The sequence below is a fragment of the Dendropsophus ebraccatus genome, chromosome 10 (assembly GCF_027789765.1).
Source record: "Dendropsophus ebraccatus isolate aDenEbr1 chromosome 10, aDenEbr1.pat, whole genome shotgun sequence".
Lineage (NCBI taxonomy): Eukaryota > Metazoa > Chordata > Amphibia > Anura > Hylidae > Dendropsophus > Dendropsophus ebraccatus.
Genome location: NC_091463.1, coordinates 24597326 through 24612419, shown reverse-complemented (window position 1 = coordinate 24612419; position 15094 = coordinate 24597326). Strand labels below are relative to the sequence as shown.

Sequence of the window (15094 nt, the reverse complement as noted above, 5' to 3'; positions counted from 1 at the left end):
TCATCTTGCTCTTTTATTACTGTTTTTTGGCCTCCGTATCAACCCATTGGTCCAAAGTGAAAAGCCATCTTCTGGAGCTGACACATACTGTAAATAGATGAATGGTCTCATTCTTCGACAGAACATGATATGAGTAATTTATTGCATGAATACCGCCAACGATCGTATTAGTTTTGGGCCGCTCCATTTTTCATAATCTAAGAAGTATGTAACTTTAATAAAACAGGATTATGTTGCCTGTATCTGGGAAGCGGCATCGTGGATCATTGTGCTACTATTTGACTAGGACAAGATTTCGTTGCAGTTTTTGCAGATGCCAATGAGGTATTTGTTTCCATGATATGGAAACATACTGTAAGGCATTCAAGTTAAGTCCGTATGTCAGACAGATTTATCTGTGAATTGAAGGAACATGGCTTGATGAATAACCTTTAACTAACTAGCTTTACAGAGGTAATTTTTTGTACCAAACAAAATTCAGACTAAGCATTTCAGATGGCTTAGAAATGTTTTCCTGGTTCTCTTGATCAAAAAGTATTTCCTTTTCCTAGAGTATATGCAAAGTAACTCTCTGGTGCCACATTTTGTAGGTAGCTTTTCCTTCAAGTCAATGTTTATGCTTCATTTCATGACCATGAATAAGCCAAGTCAGAACTTTTTTGAACTGTTTTGGCATTTTTGACTTTCCATCTATGGCTTATACGTTTCCACACACTTTTTTTATGGTGATCTTCTTAAAGGGGAACATTAGCCCTTTGGTCCCTTGACACAGGTCTCCTCATAGTCAGCAAGCAGTCTGCTCTATACTGGCAAAGGGCAAAACCCCAGAAACCGGATCGAGAACCAGTTGGGGTGAGGAAATCACAATATTTGGATCAAGGATGGCGCTGGACTCAAGGCGTATTATTTTGCTGGTGTTTATCGAAACAATCTCTAAAGAAGAGACTGACTCTTGAAATGTGTTGTTTATGTGCCACTAAACATTAGCAAAATAATACATCCTTGATCCAAATATTGTGATTTCTTCACGCCAACTGTTTCTTTGGGACCTACCGGCCAGTTTTACGACCGGCATAAAGGATCTTGGGTAGCAGGAACAGTCTAGCTCTGAATTTGGGAATTTCTCTTCACATGCTATTTAAGGTGTTGTGCTCTGTGTATAACACTGACAGATGAGCGAGTTTCTTCACTTCCCCACCATTGCACCACCAATGGTCCCTTCTTCTGGGGAATTTCTTGCTTGCTTTATTCCCTGTTATGTGTGAAATATTCTTAAAGGATCATAAAAGGTGGCATCAGTCCCCCTTCCTTCACCACGCACCATAGTCCCCCTCCCCATCTCCCCTGCCTAGGTCAAATCACTATTCCCTTCCTCCCCCCTCCCCAACCCCCGCTCAATACTTGTCCTTCTATTGTACACATGACTCAACCTTCTGTATTGTGCAATCTTTATTTGGAAAAAAATCATAAATAAAGTGTTATATAAAAAAAAGGTGGCATCAGAGAGCTGTTTTGCATATCTTTCTTTCCAGAATTCTCAATGGAGCATGAATGGTATATACGTTTCTACACATCTATTATGGTGCTCTCCTTAGGGAAAAATGTTAACCCTTAGGTCCTTGTTCCTGGAATTAAAATTGAAGGAGAACTGGAAAGCATAGAGTAACCCAATTACAATAATCTACAAGTAAGAAGACAAGGGGTATAGCACTTCAGAGGAATGCCATGGCTTCTTCATTCTGGTATTTGTTTGAGTTCTTATTTGGATTGATCGATAGAATGTAAAAAAACACGTGATTTTGCCCTAGCCAAATAAATAGATTTTTTTTATATCTGTCATACACTGATCAGCCACACCATTTAAACCATCGGCATAATATTTTGTGTGCCCCATCTTACCAGAAAAACATCTCTGACCCATTGAGGCTTGGACTTTACAAGACCTTTGAAGGTGTCCTCTGGTATCTGACACCAAAACATTAGTAGCAGATCCTGTAAGTCCTACGAGATTGAGATGCGGCCTCCATCCTTCCGATTGTTTTTCCAGTACATCCCAAAGAAGCTTAATTGCCGTGAGAACTAGGAAATTTTATGGCCAAGTCTGTACCTAAAATTATTCTTGATTTATGTTTGCAATGTCCTTAGTGTTTTATACTAGAAGAAAAGGAATATCATTGAAATGAAGCATGTACTTGCTTATAGACATTGTTTTAAAATAAGATCTACATAAACGCTAGGCCTTGACCATAGGAAACCCACATGATGTAATGAGATAAGTTCACCTTCCTCTATTGCTCCATGTTCCTTTTTTATGCTCAATTGCCTGTTGAAGGCATGTTGGAAGTGGCCTGAGACTATGTAGCCCCATATGTAGTTTTCTGCATTTTTCTGTTATAGCCAATATTGACTTTTCCAGCAATGTGTGCTGTAGAAGTTTTTCTTTAGGCCAGAAAAGCTGGTCTTCCCTCTCCATTGTCTTTGGTGAATCTTGGGCGCTCATGATGGCGCTATGTGTGGCACACTGGTTGTCCTTTATTGATTGCTTTTGTTATAAACTAACCACTGCATAGTAGGAATACCCTACAAGATCTTTTGATGAAACTCTAACTTAGTCATCTAGGCATAATAATTTGGCCCTTGTCAAATCCTTACATTTTCCAATTTTTCCAGTTTCCATTAACTTCAACAACTAAGCATTTGTTTGCAGTCTAATGTTCCCTACCCCTTGAAAAGTCATTATCTGTATTTCTTATGTTAAGTTTCAAAGATATAGAGTTATTCCACAGATAAATAACTTGTTTCACTGTTGTGTTTCTTAAGTTGAACAAAATGGATTGTAATAAAGGATTGCCTAATGACATCACCGGACCCGGTATGGCCAATTAACATTTAAATTATTTAGCTAAGTGACTAAACTGGAGTTAGTGGAATGGAAAGAGCCGTGTTCTTTTGACATCCTTTGGAAATGGTATGTCATTGGGTTCCATCAGTGCGTGGGTGCCCAGGAAATGTTTTATCTTAAAAAAAAAATTATGCCATTTTTACCAATTACTATGAGGCCTATAGATAACCCCCACAATACCTTTATAAAAGAATACTTATCATGGTTTTTGGTTAAGATTTCCCAGAGTAAGTTTAAAAAAAAAATCTGAATTGAACATTTTTATGCAACCTACAAGTTGCTAACAGTCATAAATTGTATATAAAAAAGAGAAAATTTTATATTTCACCTTAAAGACCCCTTTAACTCTTGTAAACAGCATAGTAAAAAAAAATCCAAAAAATCTGCAGTCTAGGGCTGAGAACCAAACCAACTTCTCTCTGACATAAGAAAAGATACAGAGGTTGGCGCATATGTCCAATGTGGTGGTGCTCACTCACAGAAAGAAAGTGCTGTTCCAAATGAAGACAACAAATAGTAAAGAAAGTCCAGGGATACTCACCACTTACAGTCACATTTCTGCAGTGGTGAGTGTCCCTGGACGTTCTTTACATTTTGTCAACTTTTTGCTGAAGTTGGTGGATTGTTCTGTTTTTTTGCAACTCATCTTGCCTTGGTGTAAATGAAAACTAAGTTGCAGTAACCCAGCATGGCCACTAAGCACTGTCTGCTTCCTGCTCTGTTTCATAGTGTTTGCCAACACTGAGATCTTGAAGACAGCGTATGGAATGGGTTGGTCAGTACTACCAATCTAATATTGCTAATCTATACTAACTATAGGTCATTGGTACATTTTGCCTGTAAAACATCTTGAAAAGTATGGTCACAAAAACAAATTCTTGCTTTGTAGTTATAGTTCAAAAACACTTTCTCCATTAGTCTTTATTTTAAAAAAAATTGCTTAGTTTCCATTCAGCAAAGTCTGTAACAGAAGCCGGTATGAATAGACTCTCTGTAGCCCTTATCTCACCTTTCCTGAGCCAATTTATACTCTGCATTATGACCAGATCAAAGTTCATTTTTGATGTGGTCATAAATCGAATTTGAAGACAATAGAAAGGTTGATAACAATCCAAATAGAGAATTGCTTTACTGAAAGACTTTACTGTCAACAGAAGCCGTAGAGGGTGTAAACAGAATGTAAACAAAATATTTCATCAAGATTTAGATAGAAAGTGCTATAATGAGTGTATAAGTAGAATTGAAAAATGCCACATAGTAGAGATGGGTGGACTTTTTAAAAGTTTGGGTCAGCAGGTTCACTAAACTTTAAAGCAGAGTTTGAGTTCGTCTTAACTGAATCTTGAAATGAACCAAAATAAAACAGCAATATTTATAGAAAAGCTAGCGGAGGAGAAAGCAATCCACATACTTGGGGACTGCGTCTATGCAAAGCTAGCATACAGCAACTGCTTAATCCTATAAAATAATAAAAATTGTAATATTTTAGGGGATTAAAAGCTTATTCCACTCAGGTAATATACATGCTGAATCATCCCCCCTTTTGGAGACTAACAATTAAGTAAATATACACAAAAGAAGCTGGGGGGGAGGAAGAACGTAGACGGCAATTGCGTCAGTTGTACAGATAACTATCTGTATGAACACTAGATCACAGGAGTTGGGAGGGGTGTTGGGTGGTACTCAAACGAAAAATATCAAAAACAGAATAAAATTATGCAATACCATGATATTAATTAAATAGTAAACCAGTGGGATACCGCAACAGTGTGACTCCGCCATAGTGAAAGCAGAGAAAGGAAGGCAAATTTATTCATAAAGTATGCGAGTATGGGCTGTTTAATATGCCCATAGAGTAAGGATAAATGCAGGGGTACTGGAAGAATTAACTCTATATTGGAAGCATCCAGTAAGTGCAGGAACTGCGCTTTTACTGACCAAAGCAGTCCCTTGTAGTGTATTACTACGGGATTCATTCATAAAACAGTATGCTCATATTGGATCTAGGTCAATTGGAAGGTTCACGCTAGAGTGAACACACAAGGTAACTACTCAGTTAAATGTATAATGGTATATTACTCAAGCACTGTCAGTGTTCTTCCTGCCAGTAAAGCCACATACTTGGAAATATGGCCACCTGTAGGCCATACCTATCAATCTAATCAATGAGTAATAGTGTATATTTTCTATACTGAACTGTATAATTCCTCATAGATCACCAACATCAACAAGTCCAATACTAATAATGGATGTGGATTCATAACTAATAACTAATATGGATTCACGACCGTCTGGTGCTTTAGGTTCCCCCATCTCTCTCCCGCTCCATTAATTCTTTGCGGGAGATAGTCGAGTACGGTGTTCTTCTGTCTCAGTGACTCCCATAGAAAATTAAAGGAAAAGTCCAGCGATTTATAAAAAACGGCAGCCGGCATGGAATAAATTGGAGTTGTGATTACGTCACGACTCAGGAAAAAAAGGCTGCCCCGGCTGATGGACTGGCCACTCAGCCAATCAGAGACTTGAGTAGCATCCTGCCCCAGTCACTGACTGAATGAGTGGCCAGTTCTTTAGACATGTACACCCTGGAGATCCCGGAGCCTGGCGGGGGTCCCGCGGCTGGTCCCACCACTCACCATGAGCATGGGGAGAGTTAAGTTAGCACTTGTCAAATTTCCCCCTGCCGGCTGCCGGATTTGATAAATCGCCAGACTTCTCCTTTAATAAATTGTTGGTGCACATGCTGACTTATCCCTCCATTGTAATGGAAGACATGAGTCCCTATTCTCAAGAACCCAGGAAGCCCCAGCGATCAGACCCCCCACAATCAGTTAGTTATCCTGGAATAGGGGATACCTTTGCTAGATAGTAAAACCCTTTTTAAATTACCCATCTTTACAAATAAATATATTTGTTCTCCCCTTAATATATATTTATAATTAGGGAACTTAAATAGGATGTACCATCAGGTACATCCTCTTTAATCTGACCCAGGGATAGAACGGCGCTGTCACGGGAAAGCCGTTGCTGCAGTCCGCTTTTTGAACCGCGGCCCGGTTCCCGTGTACGTGAATGCACAGGTACCAGGGCCAGAGCTGAAGCACTGGAGGCAGGCCGGCCCGCCCTTCTATGACGCGGCTCCATTGATTCTAATGAAGCCGCATCACAGAGGGAAGGGAATTACCTTCCACTGGGGGCAGGCCGGCCCACCTCCTGTACTTCAGCCCCAGCCCGCTACCCCTGCATAGAACGGTGCCGTACACAGGAACCGGGCCGCGGTTCAAAAAACAGACCACGGCACTGGCTTCCCCGTGACAACGCCGTTCTATCCCTGGGTCAGATTAAAGAGGATGTACCTGATGGTACATCCTGTTTAAAAAAAAAATGTTTTTCTGATTGCATTTCTCTTCTTATGATTTTATAGTGGCAACATATTCCACAACTCCGTACTGAAATAGTCACAATTCACAGCTCTCTTTATCCCAAGGGACTAATTTCCTTATTTTAGAAACACAGATTAGCTTCATATGCAGCCAAGGAACCTGTCATTATGTTTTGATGCCTTTATGTTGTAAATTTTTGCTACATGCATAGCCCATATTGTCTTCCTGTCTGGGGAAATTTTGGAATCCCATTGCAAGATCTTTACTTAAGAACGTATAGAAGTTTAGCTGAACGCTCACTGCACAAGTCCAAGAAACTGACAGTTGTATAAAGAAATGCACAGATAAAGATGTGTTGCTGAATCTATTGGCCCGTTCTTGCAAAACTCTACCTCCTAGCCCTGAAAGGCAGAATTTTTTTTTTTTTTTTTGTCCAGTGACAGAGCTAGCGTAAATGGAAATATCCTTTGCTTTACACTGCTCTAAGCATTTCTTTCTCCTGTCTCCAGTTACAGGGGGCCTCCTTTTTCCGTTTCTTGAAACTGGCAACAGTCTTATTTAATCAGTGTGCTCAGACAGACAGCCAATAGGGGCTCTGCTGTGTGATGTCGGCTCCCGGGTGGGTTCAGTGGTTCGCAGCTGTTAGCATGGTTAATTTCTGAGGACTCTTCAGTAATGAAGATAGTAGGAAAAGAATAGCAAAACAAGTAACCTGCTAAATTGTTACAAGGAATTCGGAAATTATTCTGATCCGAGTGTCCTGATATCAATTATTATAATTAGTTACGATAGTTATGAATTTGCTTTATCATGCACGTTTATTTCCTAGGAAATATAGGAAATCTTTAGCCATGTCGGGTAAGATTCTCTACACACAAATGGCAATTCCCTCTAGTAATGACTTGATATGGTGACATCAGTATTGGGATAATTGTTATATGAGAGCCTAGGTAATCCCCCTGGGCAGAGTAGTAGCTAGGTATAGTATTACTGCTCTGATTTTGTCTCTTGATACCTATCCTGTATTTCCCTCCATTACATAATCTGCCTGTCTCCAGCCGCCGTTGATGCCTCCTTGCTTTTGAAATTGGCTTCCCCATTTGCAGTCTACTTATATGCCCTGGGACCCTGTCCTGTATGATTTATTTATTTTCTGTTCCATCATGTTCCTTATTGCTTGGATTGTAACAACTGAAATCATTGTCTCCGTTGGAGGTCACACTCTATATTTTGTAATGGGATTTTGACTGGTACAATGCAGCCCATCAAAGTTCTGTGGAGTCGTTTGTATGAATGATAAAAAAAAAAAGTGAATTCACGCAAAGTCATAAATATTCAGCTGAATTCAGTCAATTTAGGCACGACTTTTTCCAATTGAAAAGATCTAACATAGCCAATCCCATTTTGGGCAGACATAGGTTTACCATTGACTACGGTGAACATATGTTCACATGTAATTTACAGACAATAGTTGACCAAAATAGCCAATATTGGCCATTTCAATAGACTACTAAATCATGTATATAGCAAGCCTATAGGAAACTCATTGAAAGCCCATACAAAAAAAGTGGAGAACAATCAAACTAAATGCAGAATTCACTGTCATTCTATTGATCCCTTAAAGGGAATCTGTCAGCATCTGGGTCGTACCTGAGGTGATGACAGTGTGCTGTAGCTGGCAGTCCCCTAGTAAGCATGGTATATTTTGACAATTTGATGGTGGAGTGGATTATGCGCTTCTCAGGTCTCCTACTGTATTGAAAAGTCAAAGAGGAGTTGTGGTTGAGCGCTTGTGCTGCACTCTGGTACCCTCACCATTCCTTCCTCTTCCCTCTTCATGAACAATCTCTACTCCCCAGCCTCCGGCTCACTCAGCTGTTGCTGATTTTGAGGGGGACATTTATCAATGTTGCGCAAATTTGCCCCTTCTCCCTGGTGTATGCCAGCCCTATACCCGCTTGCCCAACAGGTGTGTGTGTGTGGGGGGGGGGGGGAGGGTCACAGCTAGGCAGGGAGGAGGCGTGGCCTCCTTCCATGCCTGTTTTACCATGCTTTATGCCAGCTTGCAGGCATACATTTTTTTTCATCATTGTATCATTTTAAAAATGCAAAGAATTCCCAGTGAGGTCCAAATTTGTTTTATAATCCAGTTGTTGTTTTTTTTTTTCTTCAAACAATGTTCTCTAGACTGATAATATATATACCTAAACCCCAGATCCAACATAACTATAGCGGATTACAGATCCGTCCTCTGTAGGCAATATCTGAAAGAGACACTGGCTGACAGGATGATTGAGCAGGAGGCCGGGCGCCAGAGATTATTTATAAAGAAGAAGGAGGGGAAAGTAGTGGTAAAACATGCCAGTCTGTGGCACAAGCGCTGAGCCACAACTCCTCTTTGACTCTTTATTATAGTTGGAGACCTGAGATTGAGCATAATCTACTTCACAGACAAATTACCAAAAGGTACCATGCTCTGTAGGGGATGGCCAGCTACAGCACCTTGTCAGCACCTCAGGTAGGGCCCAGGTGATAACAGATTCCTTTTAAAGACTAATAGTCTGTTTAATCAAGTAGAATTAACACAAGCGCTATATGTTCATTTGTACAACTACTTATCTAACTAAACTTATCTACTAACAAAAAGAAGTGCACTGGGATAGACAAATACATCTGCGCTCTTTAAAAGACAGTGCCACACTTGTCCACAGGTTGTAAATAGTATTGCAGATCAGCTCTATACTATACTAAATAGGGCTAAATAATCCTGTATAAACCCTTTAACCTTAAGTCCATATCTCTATTGTAACCCATTCTGTATAAATATATTGGTTAAAATTCACGGTTTTATTGCAAGAAGTTTTTCTTTTAAAAAGAAGTTGCCTGTTAAATAATTGAACCAATTGTTATGTTACCAAAAATGTCATCTGCTGTTGCATGATAGTGCGTAACAAGCATCTTTAAAATATTCTGTAGAGATGCAATGCACTTTACTAATGACTCAGAGAAGACCTTTGATATCTTTCCAGCATTCCGCTTACTCCTTTGAAATGTGATTTTGGCTCTGTGCTCTCAGATTGGAGTTCTTTCTGTGTTTCGTATGCTTTAGTCTTCACTTCCTCTGTAAAATATTGCTTCTTTTTTCAATTTAGAACTTTGAACACAAAAATTCTAGATTTGCATACAATATTATTATTATTATTATTATTATTATTATTATTATTATTTTTAAAAAGGCGGTGTTTTTATAAATAAAAGCAACACACTATGGGGACAAAAATGCCTTTTGTAGGTGCAGATAGGGCTGATTGGCGTAAAAATATTCGCAAAGGGTATTTTTCAAAATTTTTATGTAGAGGCAGTGCGCTCTACATAAATCCCCTGAGCTCTGGAGCTGCGGGGACATTTGTAAGCCCACTGTAAAAAAATGCTGGACTTTATAAATGTCCATATATATATATATATATATATATATATATATATATACTACCATTCAAAAGTTCGGGGTCACCCAAACAATTTTGTGTTTTCCATGAAAAGTCACACTTATTCACCACCATACGTTGTGAAATCATTAGAAAATCAAGTCACGACATTGACAAGGTTAGAAATAATGATTTGTATTTGAAATAACATTGTTCTTACATCACACTTTGCTTTCGTGAGAGAATCCTCCTTTTGCAGCAATTCCAGCATTGCACACCTTTGGCATTCTAGCTGTTAATCTGTTGAGGTAAGCTGGAGAAATTGCATCCCACGCTTCTAGAAGCAGCTCCCACAAGTTGGATTGGTTGGATGGGCACTTCTGGCGTACCATACGGTCAAGCTGCTCCCACAACAGCTCAATGGGGTTCAGATCTGGTGACTGCGCTGGCCACTCCATTACCTATGATAGAATACCAGCTGCTGCTTCTGCTGTAAACAGTTCTTGCACAATTTGGAGGTGTGTTTAGGGTCATTGTCCTGTTGTAGGATGAAATTGGCTCCAATCAGGCGCTGTCCACTGGGTATGGCATGGCGTTGCGAGTGATAGCCTTCCTTATTCAGAATCCCTTTTACCCTGTACAAATCTCCCACCTTACCAGCACCAAAGCAACCCCAGACCATCACATTACCTCCACCATGCTTAGCAGATGGCGTCAGGCATTCTTCCAGCATCTTTTCATTTGTTCTGCGTCTCACAAACGTTCTTCTTTGTGATCCAAACACCTCAAACTTGGATTCATCCGTCCACAACACTTTTTTCCAGTCTTCCTCTGTCCAATGTCTGTGTTCTTTTGCCCATCTTAATCTTTTTCTTTTATTGGCCAGTCTCAGATATGGCTTTTTCTTTGACACTCTGCCCTGAAGGCCAAAATCCCGCAGCCGCCTCTTCACTGTAGATGTTGACACTGGTGTTTTGCGGGTACTATTTAATGAAGATGCCAGTTGGGGACCTGTGAGGCATCTGTTTCTCAAACTAGAGACCCTAATGTGCTTATCTTCTTGCTTAGTTGTGCAACACGGCCTCCCACTTCTTTTTCTACTCTAGTTAGAGCCTGTTTGTGCTGTCCTTTGAAGGGAGTAGTACTCACCGTTGTAGGAAATCTTCAATTTCTTAGCAATTTCTCGCATGGAATAGCCTTATTTCTAAGAACAAGAATAGACTGTAGAGTTTCAGTTCGAGTTCTCTTTTTTTGGCCATTTTGAGCGTTTAATTGACCCCACAAATGTGATGCTCCAGAAACACAATCTGCTCAAAGGAAGGTCAGTTTTGTAGCTTCTGTAACGAGCTAGACTGTTTTCAGATGTGTGAACATGATTGCACAAGGGTTTTCTAATCATCAATTAGCCTTCTGAGCCAATGAGCAAACACATTGTACCATTAGAACACTGGAGTGATAGTTGCTGGAAATGGGCCTCTATACACCTATGTAGATATTGCACCAAAAACCAGACATTTGCAGCTAGAATAGTAATTTACCACATTAGCAATGTATAAAGTGTATTTGTTTAAAGTTAGGACTAGTTTAAAGTTATCTTCATTGAAAAGTACAGTGCTTTTCCTTCAAAAATAAGGACATTTCAATGTGACCCCAAACTTTTGAACGGTAGTGTGTATGATTATATATATATATATATATATATATATATATATATATATATATATATATAAATATATATATATATATAATTTTTTTTTCCCCCAACTTTCACAACTGGATAACCGAGTGTCCTTATAGATGGGCGGACCTATGCCCGACACAAGTGTTTATACAGAGGGTGTATGGCTGACCATTAGTGATTTTTGTCATCCACACGAGCCTTGGAGGTCTGACCATTGGGACTCTCATCAATCCTGAGGACAGAAACAAAATTATGCCAGGAATGTGTCTGGAGGGCCACCACTCTAGCCATTCTATAGAGTCACTGAACATTGCCAAGCACTGAATTCACAAATGATTGGCATCCACACGGAGAATGAATAGGGTTCTAGCAGGATAACTGGGGATAACTTTGTCCACTCTCCAGCTGTCAATACAATCTGAATCTTTCACTTCATTACAGTCCACAGGGCAAAAGTTTTGGATGTTCTGCTGGCTTTTCTTTGGATTGCAGCAGGTCTCAGGAGTGAGAACAAGTGCAATCAGCAACTGTTGTCAAAGGTTACTGGAAGTGGGGGGTAATGCACCCTAGGGCTATGTTCACACTACGTAAGTGCCGCAGAAATCACGGCTGTTGTTACAACGGGTGTAATTCCTGCTGCACTTACATAGTGCTGCAGCCTGAGGGAATCCGGCCGGAGTGTATACACTTAGTATACACTCCATCCGGGACCCCTAGTGGCACCATAGAAAACTGACCTGTCAGTTTTCTGTGGCCACTATTCAGTGAATAGCGGCCGCAGAAAACCCTGTCAGTTCACACAATAGAGCGAGCAGCTCTGGCCGCACACTCTATTGTCTACTGCAGTAGTGGCTGGGATGATCTTTTCAGACAACGTCCGGGTCACAGAACTAACCGGTGTCTTACTAAGTGTGCATATAGCCTATATCCTCAAGGAAATTGAACAGTGACACTTTAGCAGTTATTATTGCTGGAAAGGGATTGATCAGTATGGATAACTAGTTCACTATTCCTTTTTGTCAATAGAATTTTTTTAACAAAAAATAATCTGAAGTTTCGGCACTCAACTTAAGGGTGTTGGAAAACTTATATATATATATATATATATATATATATATATATATATATATGTATATATATTGCTGCAGCTATAAAGAAAATAATAAAGATGCTATTCTTACCTCACCACATTTCCCTGGTGTCCTCCTTCAGCATCATCACATCCTCCACTAAATGATCCCACCGCCACTTTGGCAAGGACAACCTGCTCAGCCAATCACTGACTGAGACGGATCAGTAACTTGGCCAGTGATTGGCTGAGCAGGCTATCATCCCCAAGACAAGTCCTTCTCAGTATTGGCTGCAGGATCATTCATCTGGGAACCCAAAGATGCTGCAGGAAGGCACAGGGGAGGTAGGAATAGCATCTTTATTATCTTCTATATAAGCGCGGTAGTATATAAAATTTTTTCCAATGGCAGCGTTACATTGCATTATCCTCTATGCTACTGTACTGAAATTATCCCTAGTTTTCTATTTCTGGTTGGTCAATATATGAAAGTATTTTGTTACTGTGTCTTTCTCACATAATAAATGCCTTGCAGTGAAAGCTTGGTGAAAAAGGGATGTACGCAACATTAACAGCTCAATTTCCTGAACTTGTTTGTTTTCAGATTGAACCTTAAGTCTATGAGAAGAATATTAGATTAACATTGATAGCCATCAGTCATTTGGTTTAACTATATATTCTAATATGAGCTGGTATTTCCAGGGTCTTATAAGCTGCGTTAATTGGAACAATATGGAAAAATGGTGTTTGGAAAGACAGTCTTTCATTGGAAGTCAAATTTTTTTTAAGACTAAAGCCACATGGACCGAGTCTGGGGAAATATTTACTCTGTCATTGCCTTTTCTCCATATGTACGTACAAACTTCCCACACTTCCTTCAGACATGTTTTACCTATACATTTAGACACCTGAGCAAGCAAGATGTGTTGTTACATTATAAGTAGATGAATCGGGGGTAAATGCAATTAATAGTGAATATACTGGACGAGAGAAGTAACAGAGAATACAAAACATATGGCTAAGATGAATAATGTAAAAGGAAAAAAATTGCAGGTGGTTTTTACATTTTCGTCTGTAAGTCGAACCAGAAAATTACTATGGGAGATCACGACCCAGGACTGGGAGTATTTTATTACTAAACGTGCAATATCCTATAGTAACAAGTGACTTTTCTGACATGCCAATGAGTGCATATATTGTCAACAGGATGACCACCAGCACTGAGTTCTTAGAGGACAGAGTGCTGCAGTTCATGCCCTATTGAGAACTGACCAGTGGTTACACTCTCTTAATAGTTCAAGGACTGCAATAATGTCCATAGACTGTTAAGGTTGCAGTTATCACTGCTCAGTTCTCAACAGGGTGTGCACCTGAGTGCTTCTACCCATTAAGAACTATAGTGGTAAAAATGACTTTGCAAGAAGAGCTCAGAGTTTTTTAAAATTGTAACTTGGTTTAAGAGCATTATTTTGGTTTAAGAGCTCCCTGTACTGGGTTGGATGGGGAGTGGGTTACGGGCATGGTCTGCATAGTGCGGTCTACAGTACTGTACTCTGACCCAGAAAGTCTCCCTCACCTTTCAAATCAAAGCAGATCCACTTCAGGCTGGGGCTTACATCAGGGGACAGGACTGTGGAGGTGATCTCTTCATAGCTGCAACCCTTCTTTTTCTGGATAGAGAGTGCAGTATTTATGTGCCCACATCTGCCCTGCTCATTCCTTTATGCTCCCTACAGTCTTTGTCAGCCCTTGTGTTTCCCATCCTCTCCTTTCCTGCTATAATGTGCCTGCACTCACACTCAGCTATACCCATTGCTGCTATAATGTGCCTGCACTCTCACTCAGCTATAAACACTGCTGCTATAATGTGCCTGCACTTACACTCAGCCATTCACACTGCTGTATAGAAAAGTTTCTGTCACTCTCCTGCACAGCTCTGTGATTCTCACTTCCTGATTTTTCCATGCTGAACACACCGCCTTCCCCATTGCTGTCATGTGACCTCACAGATCTCTGACAGCAGCACTGATTATAATTGTCTCTTGTAGTACACTACTGCATTATGGGGGTCTGCAGTGCCGTCCTGTATCTACAAACTGTGGCAGTTTTTCCAAGTTTATGCACTTACTATACATTATACTCCACATGCTGGTTGCTATACTGTACAGTTACTTATAATATCACATATTCAGCTGTTTATAAATGTTTGTTTAATTTTTTTACATGTTATTTAGAATTTTTTTAAAAAATCATAGTTTTGGGGAAGTGGAACCAATTGTCTGCATTTCAACTATTTCTTGTAGAAAAATTTGCTTTGTTAGGGTGCGTTCACACCTACAGGATCTGCAGCAGATCTGCAGCAGATTTGATGCTGTGTTCAGTTATTTAAATGAAATCTGCTGCAGAAAATCAGCTGCAGATCCTGTAGGTGTGAACGCACCATTAAAGAGTGGATTTGGATTACAAGCACGGTTCCAGAATAAATTATGCTCGTAATTCAAGGCACCACTGTAATTTTTGGTGAGAGCCAATTTGACAGCCTGCATGGTCACCATATTAGATGCTAAAACCAACAGCATAGATTAATAGGGAAGTTGTGTATTTAAAAAAAAACTTTGGACAAGTCATAAAGAT

At 39.9% G+C, this 15094-nt stretch overlaps 1 protein-coding gene across 2 annotated transcripts in view; it reads left to right on the top strand.

Moving 5' to 3' along the window:
* Positions 1-15094, top strand: part of PAPPA (pappalysin 1) — a 224891-nt gene that overhangs the window by 42596 nt on the left and 167201 nt on the right. The window lies entirely within an intron of this gene.